Raw genomic sequence first — 16,534 nt, 5'->3', positions numbered from 1 at the left:
CTGAGTTCAAATGATTCTTCTGCCTCAGCCTCCCGAGCAGCTGGGATTACAGGCGCCTGCAACCTCGCTCGGCTCATTTTTTAATTTTTAGTAGAGATGGGGTTTCACCATGTCAGCTAGGCTGGTCTCGATCTCCTGACCTCAAGTGATCCTCCTGCCTTGGCCTCCTAAAGTGCTGGGATTATAGGCGTGAGCCACAACACCTGGCCGGATGTCATTCTTAATCACTCTTTTCTGTGTTTTCTCCCCCTCATGTTGTGGGCTTTCTTTCCTTTCTGGGCTTATTCCCGTCTTAGCACATCTGCATTTTTACTCTGTCATCTTTCCAAATTGCCTTTCCTTTCATGTTTCAACTTGCAATGTTTTTTGTCATTTAGATTTCAACTTAAATGTTGTCTCCCGGAGACCTTGACCCCTCAATAGAAAGTAGGCACCCTGTCCTTCTGTATCCCTTCACCATAGTTTAATTTTTCTCCATGGTATTCCTCACACTCTTAGCCATTTTATCAATGTTAGTTTTATGGCTGCTTGGTAGAATGTGAGCTTCAAAGGAACAAGAATTGTCTGCTTGTTCAATTAGGGTAGGTGCTTAGTCAGTTGATTCATCACCCCTTCCAGTTTTCTCTCCTTGGTTTGGTTGTAAATTGTCTTGGTGATCATTTCAACAACTTTCCTGCCAATTGTTCTGGCCTCTGTTCTTTTCATCACACCATTCTGCCAAGTCGTCATCCCTGGATGAATCTAACTTCTACCCACTCTGTGCCACTGTTCTGCCTGATAAGACTTGCTGGAGAAAATTACATAACCGAGATTGGTACCATTATAAATTTACAGTCATCACCTCCCTGGGCTCTCATTGCTGCCTGGCATTCTTAATATATTTCCCAATTGGCTCATGCTGGCATGCATCACAACAATTACATTAAATCTTCACCCCCTCACTCTCACCACATGACCTCACGCCCATTCCATTTAAAACAAGTCCCAAGAAAAGTGCTTCTACACCTTCCATTACCAAACCTACGAATCTTCCTTTCTTCCTTCCCTCCTGCCGCGTTGGCAGAGGTGGTTCTTTCTTGGATGTAGCTGCATTCTTATTTTTGCTGTGGACACTGTCCTTTCTGCCCTTTCAGGATCTTGCCCTATTAGTTATTTTCTACTGTGTATCAGACACTTTTCCCTCTTACTAGCCCTTCCTCACTCATTGTTCTTGATAGGTTGAATTTATTTTCAATTCCTGGCCTCCATCAACCCTTTCTCTTTTTTGCTCTTTACTCTTTCTCTCTCTTCTGAGATTTCTAGCAGCTTCCTCTGCCTACATCATCCCTTCTTCTGTTCCTCAGCACCCCTTCCTCTCCTATCATATGGCTAATTCCCTTTCCTGCAGAGTCTTCAAAGTGGCCTTTTTTTCTTGCAGACTGTATTACGGCCCTTATCACATTTTTATTTTCCTTTTTAAATCCCCATCATAATTGTAATTATTTGTTCAATATCTGTTTTCCTTGATCAGCGAACACTCCATGAGGGAAGGGACCATGAGTGTCTTGTTCACCCTCTGATATTTGTGCCTGACACAGCACTGGCATTCATGCAGTGGGATTTGTTGAATGAATGATGGAAGGCCCGGCCTTCCTATCAGGTAGGTGGTCCAGTCTCGCAGTGCATTATTGCATTCTGTGCTGGCTCCAAGCTCCTCCAGCCTGATGTGCTTTAATACTCCATCTCCTGGTATTGTTGCCCAATGAGTCTGATGTGAACTCAGACCTCCTTGAGGGTGGATTTGGTCTGGGGACAGAGAGGAGAATGTTGTGCTCCTCTTAGTGGTCATAACACACACCTAACAAGGAAGTTTTGGGTGGAAAGGAGAGATTAGAGTTTGCAGGGGTAGACTGGGCTAATAGGAGGATATTGCAATGGATGAAAATCAAGGTGATAAGGATCTAAATTAGAGCAGTGGGAACTCTGGCTTTATATTGCTAATCATGTGTACACTACTGAATATTAACGCACAGCTTAAAAATCATTAAAAACGAAGACTAATGCAAAGAGGTGTATTCTTGTGTGTTTCTGCCTAGTGAGATTAGGCTAAGAAATTAATAAAATAAAAATAAAAAGCTAATTTAAACATGTCAAACTGGGTTAGTCAATAACAAGAACCTTGTTTTAAACAAAGGAGGACACATTCAAAATATCAGATTACTGTTTTGATTAGTAACTAGGGTTAAAAGAGAAAAAGAGAGAAAAGAAACAAAAAAGTATTCCTTCAGAATTCAATTATAGAATCCTCTTAGATAAATGCTATGTGAATTTGATTTTCCTTTTATAATCTTTACCATGTCACATAAGAGTAGCAGATGACATAAGCAGATGGACTTGTGTTATCTGCTACGGCTTAAAACCTTCTCTAACATTTTTTTGGCCATATTCATAAACATAGGGTATGGTAGAACTAACTTACATCTGTTTAAAATCCTTGGTAACTTCTGTTAAAATTTATTTTAGTAAGTTATGGCAAGGCTTTTGTTTTTTTATTATGGACAATATTCTATCCGTTTTAGAAATAAAGTCTGAAGTATATTTCAGTACTTCTAGAGAACTATAAGTTTGAAAAAGGAAATGTGCCTTTCCTTGAGCTTTCATATGGGGGAGCATTCCTAAGGAAAGCATTGATTTTGGACGGTAGTTTCAATTCATGGCGAAAACGAGAGAAAGAGAGGGAGATTCTTGTTTTAATTCATAATTTTTATAGCTTTTCACAATTTTCAAAGCTTTTTAGTACCATCAATTTCATTCTTTACCTAGGCTTGGGATTTTTGATAAGTAGTATTGGAACCGGGTTTCTTCTTGGATGTTGTGGGTTCTTGGCCTCCAGCCTCTTAAAGAATAAGTGGTGGGGGCGTGGTGGCACGCGCCTGTGGTCCCAGCTACTCGGGAGGCTGAGGGGGAAGAATCGCTTGAACACGGGAGGTGAGATTGCGCCACTGCACTCCAGACTGGCGGCAGAGCAAGACTCCGTCTCAAAAAAAAAAAAAAAAAAAAAATCGGTGGGGCCGCTTCAGCTGCACCGTATGTTCGCCAAATAAAATGTCAGACCCAAAACAGTGGCTTCCGTGAAGAGTGTGAATGGGGATTCCAGAGGGGAAATCCCAGAGGGTGCTCCCACCGTGTAGGAAGGGAATCCAGAAAGTTGGAAATCCCGGGCACGTGAGGGAGCACGAACTTTTATCCTGGGAGAAACCCCCGCCTTCTCCAAGACCCTGGGCCAATGAAAGGAGTTTCTTAGAACTTCCGCTGGAGTGATTGACTTTTAGTTTCTTCCCGAGCCCGCGAAATTCAAACATAAACCTTTGAATCTCCCGGATGGAGAGAGATGGGAGAGGGCATGGCGCCGGGAAATTCTTGCCCTTGAAGCTACGCCCCCTCATGGACCCGGAAAGAGAACACATTCCCTCAGTATGTTTTTCAAATGAGCAGAAAATGAACCAGTCTTTGTCTACATTACCTTTATTAACTTTACCTGACAGAAGAATGTAACCATCAGCACCCTTTACCTGGTAAGAATTTGCCTGATTATACTTAAGGTAACCACAGGGAAGTGCTTGAGCATTGTACCCAGGAAATGTCACACCGAGTCTTGAGAAATCTTTAATAATTACCCTTAATGAAAGGAATAGGCTAATACTTATATAGTTATTGTTCAGGTTATAACCAAATTCAAATCTAATAAAATTTGTGTTTACTCCAGTTAATTTTTAAAGAAAATTATTTCTTAACATGGGACCTTTAATAAGTGTAGTTGTAGAACTAAAGAGCAGTAAGAAATATACTTTCTGAAATAATAATTATAACTTTCAAGTTCTGATTACGCAGTAACGACTTCATTTTAAAATAAATCTGCTGACTTTCTAAAATTGTCTTAAAAAGCAAGTTTTTAAAAGCTAGAAGCTGTAAGCCTCAAAGAAGCTCCAGGTCAGATGTAGTTACATCTAGTTACATCTAATTATCTAGAAGTATTGAAATATACCTCAGACTTTATTTCTAAAACAGATAGAATATTGTCCATACAGAAAGTATGTTAGTGAAGTACACATTCACTTTCAGGCAAATATTCTTAAAAAGAGTTTCCTTAGCAGAATCATTGAGGAAGGACAATTCCTTCAGTTATGTCTGGATTGTTACACCAGGTCACTGATTTCAGGTGGACTTTATGGAGTCCTAGTGTCCCATAGAATTCCCTGAGAGCCTCTCAGAGGGCAGCATGGAGATGAGAGTGGCTGAGATACTTGGAGGATATCCTAAAGCATTTAGTTGAAATACAAATCCAAGAAAGTAACAACATAAACCACATTTATGCAATACTTTTTTTTTTTTTTGCAGATACCTACTCAGAACAGAAAGAAATAAAATAATGATAATAAGAATAATATGAATAATCTTTGTGGAGGGATTATGAGGTCTGTGGTACAATGATAAATATCTTAATAATATTTATATTAATTTATATTTTAATAATGTATATTAATATAATAAATATATCAATACATGTAATTTTCACCTCATTCTCGCTAGGTGGCTAATATTTTTATTATCCCCATTTATGTTTGCAGAAACTGAGGCACAAAGTAATTAAATACTTTGTTCAAGGTTTATCCAGGCAGTAGGTGATAGAGTCCAGATTGACCTGACTCTAAACTTCCCCAAACTTCCCCCTTGTAATGAGCAGCTCTGCCTTTATAGATGTGATTAACTGAGGTTTCACCTAAGATGTTTTCTTTTTTTAAATAACGTTTTTGGTACTAAACACAACTAATACTCACCATACAAAATAAACAAACTAATCATTTCTTAGTTAAGGATGTTAAAACGATGAGCTACATTAAATAGCAATAGATAGATCCACCACTATTTTCTGAGCCTTTGGGCAGTTCTTTCCATTTGAATTCCACCCAAGAATCCCAGTACAGCCTCAATGTGTTTTTGAGGTTATTTAGCTATAACATATTGGCATCAGAAAATTTATAACATGCGCTTCCCCTTGATTCTTAATCGTCCTAAAAATCTTCCTTGTACAGTTTAACAATTTGCTAACAAAATTTGCTAATCTGTGCATTTTCAAGATAATGCAAAATAATTATTCAATATTTAAATGCTTTAAAATGATGCCAAGTCACTTTTATGTGACCAGGAACTAACAGCAGGGTTGTCTTAGCTAGTAGCAAACATAGAGCCTGAAGCTTACACCTGTTTTGCCATTACTGTACTCAACAGCTACAGGTGCTTATGATCAGGCCATAGAGAAAAGTTCAAGTTGATGGGTCAAATGTAAAATGATAATTTAAATGATTAAAAGTCAAGATTTCCCAACCAAGAACAGAAGAGATATGTTGAGATATGAATAGCATTATTTTGTGTGTATGATATTTTTGGTTTCTAGTACCTGAGAATAGAAGAGTCAGTAATACCTGCAGACATACCTACTTATATTCCACACCATTGTGTTTACTTCCAGCTCTTAATGATGGGCTGAAGGCCTACAATTCAATGGAGCCATTAGATTAATAATGTCACCCAGGGAATACATTAATGCCAACCACTATTTCTCTGCAGAGAAATCTTCTCATTTTGAATTCCTGTGAAGCACTTTCCTTCTTCATGGGCCACACAGTCTGAAATATTTAGTTCACAATGGAAAAAGATAAAAACTTCCACACTATCCTTTTTTTTTTGAGGCTAAAGAGAAATAAACCTTAATGCCTCTCAAGCTTGTGATAGGTGACCTTTGTTGTCTGACAGGAAAATGAAAAGCCACCTATTTTTATATTTGGTTTAATAAGGTACTTGAGGTAGTATGCTCAGTAGCCAAAACTGACTGGTGATTTCCTTTCTAGATGACCCATTAAAATTGGCTGAAGATAATGAATTCATCGATCACTTATGACTAAGTGTACTGTCCCCTGCATGCACTCAGGATAATAGCATTTCAAAATGAAGGGTATTAAAATCATCAGATAAATCTAACATTACTGGGGAAAGTCATTTCACAATGATCACCTGGAGGTCATCATTATGCACATTCATGCCAGTTTCCAACTGATCGAGGCCCAAAATTGGAGAAGCAAGCAGGGCAAGGAGCAATTTCTTGTGAGTGACATCACTATTTTTTAGCTACTAGGTCGCTCAGCCTTTTTTGGGAAGAGAGAGACTGAGACAGAGAGAGATAAGAATGTTTTTTGGTTCCAGGTTTGTAGAAAATTTTTCTGCATTTTACAAAATCGAACCTTTATTTGTTTTATTACTATGAAGCCATACGAAGTCATAATATTTCCAGAGAATAGGATGAACATGTGATGAAAGGCACACAGCTTTGACACAGCTCCAGGAAAAGCTGTCTCTATCATAAGAGTGAGGGTTAACTCAGCTTCTATCTAGACTCTACCACTTGCTGCCTAGATAAACTTTGAATAAGGTATTTAATTCCTTTGTGCCTCAGTGACCTCAAACATAAATGGGGATAATAATAATATTAGCCACCTAGTGAGGATGAGGTAAAAATTACACGTATTAATATATGTAAGATATATAGTATCTGGGACGTAGTAAGCCCTCCACGAAGGTTATTCATTATAGTATATATTTTTTTTTTTGAGATGGAATCTTGCTCTTTCACTAGGCTGGAGTGCAGTGGCGCAATCTCGGCTCACTGCAACCTCTGCCCCCTGAGTTCAAGCGATTCTTCCGCCTCAGCCTCCCGAGTAGCTGGGACCACACGTGCATCCCACCACACCCAGCTAATTTTTTTGTATTTTTAGTAGAGATGGGGTTTCACCGTGTTGGCCAGGATGGTCTCAATCTCTTGACCTCGTGATCCACCCGCCTTAGCCTCCCAAAGTGCTGAGTTTACAGGCGTGAGCCACTGCACCTGGCCTCATTATAGTATTCTTATCATTATTTTGTTTTTTTCTGTTCTGACTAGGTATCTGCAAAAAAAAAAAAAAAAAAAAAAAAGTTACTGAGTAAATATGGTTTATGTTCTTACTTTCCTGGATTTGTGTTTCAACTAAATGCTTTAGGATATCTTCCAAGCCAGCTTGTATTTTTCTCATATTAATCGGGTTTCATGGCACTCATGATCAGAAACTCCTCTTGTTTAATCCAATTTACCCATCACTTTGCGAAACATGGGATACTGAAAGGATAATATTGGACTTAGTTTGTTGAGGAACCGGTGGTAGAGCAAGGAGTCTGGAATGTAAGAAACCTCTAGAATATGAATGATCTGATGTCTTTTCATTCTGGAAGGTTATAAAAAGACAGGATGGGAGTGTCACTCAACTGAAACCTTCTACCATTCATTATGGGTGATTGTTATTATGGTAAAGGAACATGGTGGAACAGAATGAATGTTGGAGAAGATATGACAACCAGTTTACCTATAAAGTAAAATACGCTGAATTCCTCGAATCTGCCTTCTCCCTACTGCCCTGGGACCCTAGAGGATCTGAAGTACGGTCCTCCTTCCCACTAAACCTATAGGAAACATACTCATTTGTTTTCTTTTCATCAGATTAAGAGATTATAACCAACCACTGTGCCCAGGACAAACTTGATGACAATTTTCACATATTTGTGGCCTGTCTTTATTAAGAATATCTATTTAGCTAATTAACTCTTCATTTATATCCTAGGACTACCAATATAAGTTAAGACATAATCCTTGCCTTCAGGGATTTCATGGTCTGACAGAAGACCCTATGATAGAATGACTCTAACAAGTAATGTCATTTAAGCATTAAAATTGTTCTAGAAACTGAGAGGAGGAAGAAGCTGGTTGACCAAGTAATCAGTTGCTGCTGACCAATTTTTATAGCATCAGTGAAAATTCATTCATTTAAATGAAGCTCATTCAAAGAGACAGATGGTCTCAGAAATTAAAATATCCCTCGATGGCTTTCCTGAGTTAACATATTTTGATAGAATTGAATAAAAAGAAGACTTCTTTAGGCTTTAATGTTTTCTATGTTGTAGAACTGAAAGAAGTGATTCTTATTCAGTAAGGACTTCTTCTAGGCATTCTTGGTCTCTATGTTTGCATTTTGATTCTATTAATATTTATGGAACAGCCACAGGGTACTCAGCACAGTCACCAGTTATATAATTTCATTGAGTTTCACTCTTAAAAAGCAATGTTGGAGTATCCAACAGGGATAAATATTTATTGGAGAAACTATGTATCAGAAGAAATTATTTAAATTTATTGCTCATGATGCCCCTGAGCTATAATTCTATGGTATTGGAGGGAAAACTAAGAATAAACCCCAAATGCCATAACTTGGGTTTAGAATTCAAGACAATGAATGTAGTTATGTAAATCTATATTTCACAAATAAGATTATTATTCCTTACCATAGTGAGCTGAAGTGTGAAAGATAGGGGAGGAGTAAAATTAAATGTCTTAACGTGATGGCTAATTAATTGCATTATATGCTGCAAGTTTTGTGGGCCACTTCTACTAAACTACATACCCTGAAATATTTTTAAATATAGTGAAATTTTGGTTGCAAAGTAATACATGAAGGACAAACAGAAATTTGATTGTATTTAATATATGTATTTATTCATATTTTCTTGTAGATACTTTTAGATTTATACCTCCTCACTTTACCATTTGTCACTCTTCATGCCAACATCATTCCTTGGATGGGTTCCGAGTTCCCAACTTAAAAATGCATTCTCAATTGTATGACTAATCTTTTAAAAAATTCTTATTGTGGTAAAACATACATAACATAAAAAGTCCTATTTTAACCCCTTTTAAGTGTACAATTTAGTGGCATTAAGTACATGCACAATGTTGTGCAAATCTCATCTTTATCTAGTTTCAGGAAACTCCATACTCATTAAGCAGTCACTCGTTCCTCTTCTCCTTCTCCTAGACTGTGGAAACCACCAATATGCTTTCTGTATCTATGTATTTGACTATTCTGGATTGTGTGGCTAATTGCAATGACTAGTGCTGAGCTGGAAACAAACATTTTGGTGCCTAGGATGATGACTTCATTCTTATTCTGGAAAATGCTCTCAAAATTTTACTTCTTTTCAACTTTGGTAGGCATTTTCCAATACTTACCATTACTTTTTTTTTTTTTTTTTAATTTTTTATTGGATTATAGGTTTTGGGGTACATGAGCAGAGCATGCAAGACAGTTGCGTAGGTACACACATGGCAGTGTGCTTTGCTTTTCTTCTCCCCTTCACCCACATTTGGCATTTCTCCCCAGGCTATCCCTCCCCACCTCCCCCTCCCACTGGCCCTCCCCTTTTCCCCCCAATAGACCCCAGTGTTTAGTACTCCCCTCCCTGTTTCCATGTGTTCTCATTTTTCATCACCCACCTATGAGTGAGAATATGCGGTGTTTCATTTTCTGTTCTTGTGTCAGTTTGCTGAGGATGACGTTCTCCAGATTCATCCATGTCCCTACAAACGACACAAACTCATCATTTCTGATTGCTGCATAATATTCCATGGTGTATATGTGCCACATTTTTCCTTGTCTTGCTGTAGAATACTGACTTTTAACTCTGTTTTGCCTTTGAGCTCACATTCTGTTTATATTAGACACCCAAATTGTTAAGAATGCCATCTGTGAACGGCATGTAAATGTAAATGGGATGAATGTAAACGGTATAGGTGAATAAATGTAAATGGCAATAGGATGGTAGAATGAGTAATTAATTCAGAGCAAGAAAGCTACTACTTGGGGTTTACTCTCCAAAATGATCTTAAAATTCAACACGTTTATTGAATCCTTTCTAAGTGCAAAGTGTTGTGAGTGTGTGAGGGCAAAATTTCTGGGAACTACAGATGGATGCATGACACTCAATCCCTCCAGTGATAGAAAAGGAAAAGAGTACCATCTCTCAGGCCTCACCACTAAAGGAGGACCAGCACCTTATTGAACTTTGGGATATTAGAGACAGTATGTCTCAGTTGGGGATTCTACTTGATCCTTTATATCAGCTGTTCTGCAAATCTGCATCCTTTGAGTAGCACTTGAATCAGTGGACATCTCTGAAAGTTGTCCAAAAAGCTTTGACTGATGACAATTCACATGAGTGGCAATTTTGCCTAGTATAGTCACTGGGAACAGGAGGCCATCTGAATCACTTATGCAGGTGCTTATGTTAAGAGTCTGTTTTATGACCAAATTGACTACTATGAAGCTACTGATTGAGCCTGCACTGCCCTGGGTGACAGCATTAATCGGTGGATCCTTCAGTGTATCAGAAGTCACAACACACTGACCATCGTAAACTGGGAATAAATTAAGAGACTTTATAGTTTGAATGTAGAGGCTACCATTTCATGTAAGATTTGTGACCTTCCCCAAAAGTTGACGGGCAGGCCACTTGCATGAGCTATGAACTCTACTTACTCCTGGGAGTCTGTCAGGCATATGGCTCCTTTGGGGCCACATGGGCTGATTGCTGTTGATACTTGTCAGATTATGGAGTTGTTGCAGTCTGATCAGCTGACTCTGGTCACACCATTATGGCCCTTGAACTAATCTAATGTGTCATGTTTTTGCCTTTTCAGACCATTTTTAGTATGACAGTTATGAACCTTCTAACACAAAAGCCGCATGACAGTGGGCTAATAGTCAAAATATTCAACAGCCATTTATGCTCTGTGCTTTCCATAGCCATCTGGTGTTTGGCACACTGAAATCCCTCAAAAGTTGACTCAAAACATTTTGACTCTAGCTCCCTCAACTTCTTTCAATTCATACATCTTCGTGAAGCAGTTTGCTCATTGAATGCACTATTCTCAGAAAGGGATTATTTCCTTTAGGCCACTTCCTGGGTTATGATCAAGGCAAAAAGCATTGGATTAGGATGTTACACAGACCTACTTTGAAAAATTTGGGATTCTGTTCTAACTATGCCCAGCCATGATTCTTCTTTCTTTTTCCTTAATGGCATCCACATTTTAGTGTGGTTTATACCTCCACTGGAGGAGATTCAAACTTTATTTGGTTCAGCCACCTGGATTCTATTCTTGAATTGACACGATCCGAGATCATATGGCTAATGACCACTTGGCTAAGTACATTAGTCATGAGTTCCCACAAAATGGCCCATGTAAGGCAAAATAGAGAACAGAACAGGTCATTGAAAGATTTAGTAAAATGCCTTTATCCTTCCTGTGGCTGGCTCTTCATGATGAAACATCTGGATCAACTAGGGGAAGGTTAGAAAAAAAATGTAAAGTTATAGCTACTGGAATACTTTTTTGGGGAGGTTTTACAGGGAAGTGAAATGAGAGCGATGACCTGGGGAGAAACTCTGTAGACCCTGAGAAGTACAGAATGAGGGACATTAGTGATCACTGTCTTTCAGAGTCAACACTGGAACTTTTTTCACAAAGGAAAATACTCTGATATGGCTGTCTGAAAGTTTTGTAAACACCTCGAAATTAAGTAGCTGTTGGTCTGTCATCTTTTGCCACATGATTTTGACTATGATTTGATCTCCATTCCCTAAAACTTTACCTGGGAGTTAATTGGAAACATCTGGGGTGGCTGAGCTCCTGCATGTGGAAAACACCCTATCATTACCTCAGAGAATTGTTTCTAATTCCATTCCTGCAGCCATTGTGGTGACATGGAAAAACAGGCAGGTTGGACTGATACCCTTAGGCAGTCTCTTCAGAAACAAGGAGTATATTCAATTATGTGAACTGAACTGGCTCTCTAAGTCCTGCCAGTTACCTATGAAATTGTGTTGAAAGCACTGCCTCCTGTTGATGTAGGTTCCAGTTAGGAGGCACTGACATTTGATTTGGTCCCAGCCATTGTTCAGATTAAGCACTGTGGCTGATGAAGCAGTGTACTCAAAAGAAATTTACCAAAAGATGAGATAGTGTAGAAATGAGGCGGAAATATTATTGGGAGACAATTCTCCATGGGGTTTTTCCTTTTCTTTATATCTTGTGAGCAGAGAGACTAACTCATCTTTGTTTGGGGCTCTCCTTTACAGGATTTTTGTGTGGCAAACAGCCTCAGAATTTGGAGCTATTATCCCCAAGGGCATTTTACTGTATATTATTAAAAACTGGGGTTTCCTAAGCTGAGGGTAACTCTGCTGTAATGCAGTTCACTCCATGTGCAGGTGTCACCTTACCCTTTTTACATTGTCTTGCGGGAATTGGGTCTTAAGGGTCAGCACAAGAAAATTGACACACTGACCAATGCTCTTACTGCAAGTAATAAACTATGCTTTGTCTCTGACCCAGGAGTCTCTTGTCTTCTGCCAGCATCCATGAAACTGACAGAAGCTTGCTGAACTTGCTAGCTTAAAAGCAGGATAAAAATTTTAGACTCTCGGCTATTCCTTAGGAAGCCTGCCCTGAAATAGGCTCTAAACTGCAATGTGGATGATGCTGTTTGTGAAAATAAAATTTCCAAAGGTTGAAGCCAGAGCCACCAGGCAGAATTGCTAATGAAAATTTAGATGATTCTGATATGCATTGGAAAATCAGGGAAATGAACTTAAGAGTTGATGGTTGGTTTTACTTACAAAGTATGAATTTTTAGTGGCCTTTCTATTTTAGCTAAATTGACTAAATAATATGATCCCATATTAATCATATTTCTTAACCAAACAGCCAAAACACTAAACGTTTCTTGGTTTTAAAACTAAGCAAAAATAACTGCTCATTATTGCATACTTGAGTGAGTAACTTTCATATTATAACCAAGATAGAAACCCAGTTTTGCAAACTGAGTTACAGTTTTGAAGTTAAAGAAAGGCAGGGATGGTCCCCTATTTTCAGAAAGAGGCACCATTGTGACAGTTTAAATTGATTTGAGTAACAATGCTGAAAGCCCGTGGTGAATACTGAAGAGTACCCGGTTAAGGTCACAAAGGCGATTCATAGCACAAATGGGGAGTTTCAGGTCAGCAGAAAGAAACCCCTTTGGGATATATAATACAGAGAATGACAAAACTAAGCCCCACAGAATGTGGAAAGCCTAGATAGCTTAAATGTATCTTTTCAAACTTATGCTAGCAGAGAACGAATTAATATATTGCTCAATCTGAAGCTGTGATATCATGGAGCTAGGAAGTGGTGTGTATTCTGCACTTCGTGGGTTGAAAATGTTGGGAAAATCAGGGAAAGGGAACGGTGTCAGGGAGTTGCTCCTTTTGGAAATTTAGTATCTATGAGAATAGTATACACTGAAGGAGGTGAGGGAGTGGAGAATGGAAAATAAGACTGTGCTTCAGAAACTGGGAAAGATTACCTGAAGAAGAACTAGAATATTGCCATAAACATACTTTCTTTGCCCTCATAATTTTTTTCTTGGAGCTTCCAACATGCTTAGTTAGCAGACTCATCTCTGCATGCAAAGGACAGAACATTTATTGTTATTATTGGTGCCATTATTATTACATGAACATTTATGATTATGTCACAGTAAAATATGTCTTTGGACCAAAAATTTATAAAATTTCATCATTTTATTGCTTTATCAAGTTGAAAGTCTCATGAATTAGTTTTATTTCTATTTAGCTCTGAAGAATAAATCTGAATTCTTTCCTTCAGTGGCAATATTGCTTTTAGTAATTTCTATCAAAAGATGACAGATGAGATAACTTTAGAAAGATGGGTTGGACTAAATATATGGTTTTATTAATGGGGTCCACAGTATACATTTGCATCATGAAAATATGAATATGTATAAAACATACTTGTAAATTCTGATTTCCTTAATTATACCAGCCTTGGGGAGGGATAGGAAGATAAAACCTGGGTAACCTTCAGAGTGATATTACTCAAGCCTCAAGTCAGATCTTGAAGTTTGTAACTATACTTCTTTTAGATTGCAAACTTCATTATGTTTTCTGTTTTAGAGTTAAGAAAAATGCAGATTATTGGGAATATATAACAGATACTGAACCAAACTCCAACTGAGAATTGGTTAGAGAAAAGCAGGGATCAGGAATCCTATTAGCAGATGAGAGCTTTTACAAGTCTTGGTTCCCTCTCACTTCTATTTCTCCATCATTTACATCTTATACATACTTTGTGTGCCCAATAAAAATACATCTCAAATGCAATGTGACATTCCCCAAATAAGGATCATCCCTTTCCATTTTGAAGTAGGATAACTCTGTGTTATTGCAAGAATGACTTCCTTCCCTTCATTGTGTTCCTCCTGTTATAATGCCAAGACACAAAGAGAGCCCCAAACAAAGGTGAGTTGGTCCATCTGCTCACAAGATGTGAAGAAAGGGTAGAATAACAATAATATTCTTTATTTAGCCAAAAGAGTAGTTCTGGTTTCTGCTACAAACAGAGAAAAAGAAAACAGAAAACTGGTTCAGTCATTCTAGGCCAAAGTTAAAGAATTCTTTTTTCTATTTTTGATTTAATTTGGATGCCACTGTCATGTGGTCACAAAGATCCTTTGCTTAGCCAAACTTCAGTCAGGCTTCTGAAATTTCTTCTCAGTCCATCTCTGTACTTCCTTACAAAATCCTGGTTGAGCAAAGTAGTTTTAGCTACATATCTGCTCATGCCAGATATCTGATTGGGTTCTTCATCTGCCACCATCCCCCAGGTGACATCTTGTTACCCTGTCCTGCATTCAGCAAGAATCCTGTTCGGTCGGTTTAGCCAGAACCCCCTTACCTCTGATGTTTCCTCTTAGTAATTTTCCATCCTTTGACCCTCCACTCTGCTCCTTGGATATAAATTTCCACCTGCTCATGCCATATTTGGAGTTGGTGTGGATTCTGCAATCAGTGGGTTGAAAACGTTGGGAAAATCAGGGAAATGGAATGGAGTCAGGGATCTGCTGTCTTCTGGAAACTTAGTATCTATGAGAATAGTACGCACTGAAGGAGCTTAGGGAGTGGAGAATGGAAAACAGAAGACTGTGCTCTAGGACCTGGGAGAGATTACCTGAAGGGGAACTAAAATAGTGCCATAAGCATACTTTCTTTGACATTCCCCACTACAAGACCCTATACCTTGTTACAGTGGTCCCTATACATATTGCAATGATCCTGAATAAAGTCTATCTTCCTGTGCTTTAACAAGAATAATTAAATAATTGTTCCTTTGCCAATGGTGTTACTTTTTTCTTTTTTTCTTTTTTTTGAGACAGGGCCTCACTCTGTCACCCAGGCTGGAGTTCAGGGCTCAATCATGGCTTACTGCAGCCTCAGCCTCCCCAGACTCAGGTGATCCTCCCACTTCAGCCTCCCAAGTAGCTGGGACCACAGCTGCACACCACTACATCCTGCTAATTTTTGTATTTTTTGTAGTGACAGGGTTTTTCTGTGTTGCCCAGGTTAGTCTCAAACTCCTAGGCTCAAGTGATCCTCCTCCCTTGGCCTCCCAAAGCACTAGGATTACAGGTATGAGCTATCACGCCCCACCTGCGTTTAATAAAGTCTTGCCATGCCACCCATGTGGCAATGCAGGGAAAACATCTTGAGTGTCTGGGACAGGGTAAGAAAACACCACAGTGAGGCAGAATCAGTGGCTACTGCTGGGCGTGAACCTGGATAGTGAGGGTAAAGGCCTTTCTGTGCAGCACCATCTTCTCAAGTCAGGAAAGAGCCACAGATTTGACATCACAGCTTTCTCTCCCTGGATTCAGAACACTGTTTTCTGCTTAAGAACCCTACAGGAAGACACAAATATACTTCCAGGGTAATATTTAGCATGAGAATAAAATAACAATCTCAAGGCTGACTCTAAGGGGCAATAGTGAAATTATTTCCATAGTGAGGGGGAGATTTTTATCCCCAGCTCACTTATTGTCGTATTTGCTGGGGTTGATTCCTTTGTATTCCTTAAGAATTATTAGCTAATATTTTAATACGGGTCACTGGGAGATGGGATGCGATCATTACAGAGGGAAAAGAGGATCTTCACACATAAGCTTTAGTCTACTTTTCAGTTTTGTGCAAAGTTGGATAGGATCCAGAGACTGGAGAGGGTCTTGGTTCCTCCCCACCTTCACGTTTCCACTATTCACATCTCATGCACACTTTGTGCATCCAACAATAACACGCCTCAGATGCAGTGTTGTTTCCGGAGCCTCTTAAGGAGCTTATTTTTATCGTGCCAAGAACTTTCTGCTTTCCATGAAAGTAGTTCTTTTAGTTAGCACCTTGAATATTCCTTTTCCTAAATTCTTGCTCTCAAATGAAGAACTGCTTTGAACACTACAAAAAGATCTAAGTAGAGAAGAGGACTGGGAGAAGAACAGACACTAGCCATCTGCTGCTCTGGCTATCCTTATGCAAATTGAAAAAGCTGTTTCTTTTCTTTTTTTAAAAGATATGTTTAATTTTGAAATTGTATAAAAAGTATCTAAAAAGCCCAATGTTAAACTAATAATTTATTTCAAAGTTTATGAAACATGAGTATAAAGGAACATGATTGACTTTACTCACATTCTAGCTTATAAATATCTGAATAAATATTATCAAAATCAGATCACAAAATGGGAAGCTT

The 16,534-nt window shown here is 38.6% G+C and overlaps 1 long non-coding RNA gene across 1 annotated transcript in view; it reads left to right on the top strand.

Annotated features, from left to right (window-relative positions):
• Positions 1-3,359: 3,359 nt before the first annotated feature.
• The window catches only part of LOC128929066 (uncharacterized), a 90,930-nt gene continuing 77,755 nt past the window's right edge, over positions 3,360-16,534 (top strand). The window contains exon 1 of the long non-coding RNA XR_008474969.2: positions 3,360-3,554. This is a non-coding gene — a long non-coding RNA (uncharacterized LOC128929066). The remainder of the gene's footprint in view (positions 3,555-16,534) is intronic.

This window comes from Callithrix jacchus, chromosome 1, assembly GCF_049354715.1.
Source record: "Callithrix jacchus isolate 240 chromosome 1, calJac240_pri, whole genome shotgun sequence".
Lineage (NCBI taxonomy): Eukaryota > Metazoa > Chordata > Mammalia > Primates > Cebidae > Callithrix > Callithrix jacchus.
The sequence above is the reverse complement of the archived record's forward strand: the minus strand, read 5'-3'. Positions and strand labels throughout refer to the sequence as shown.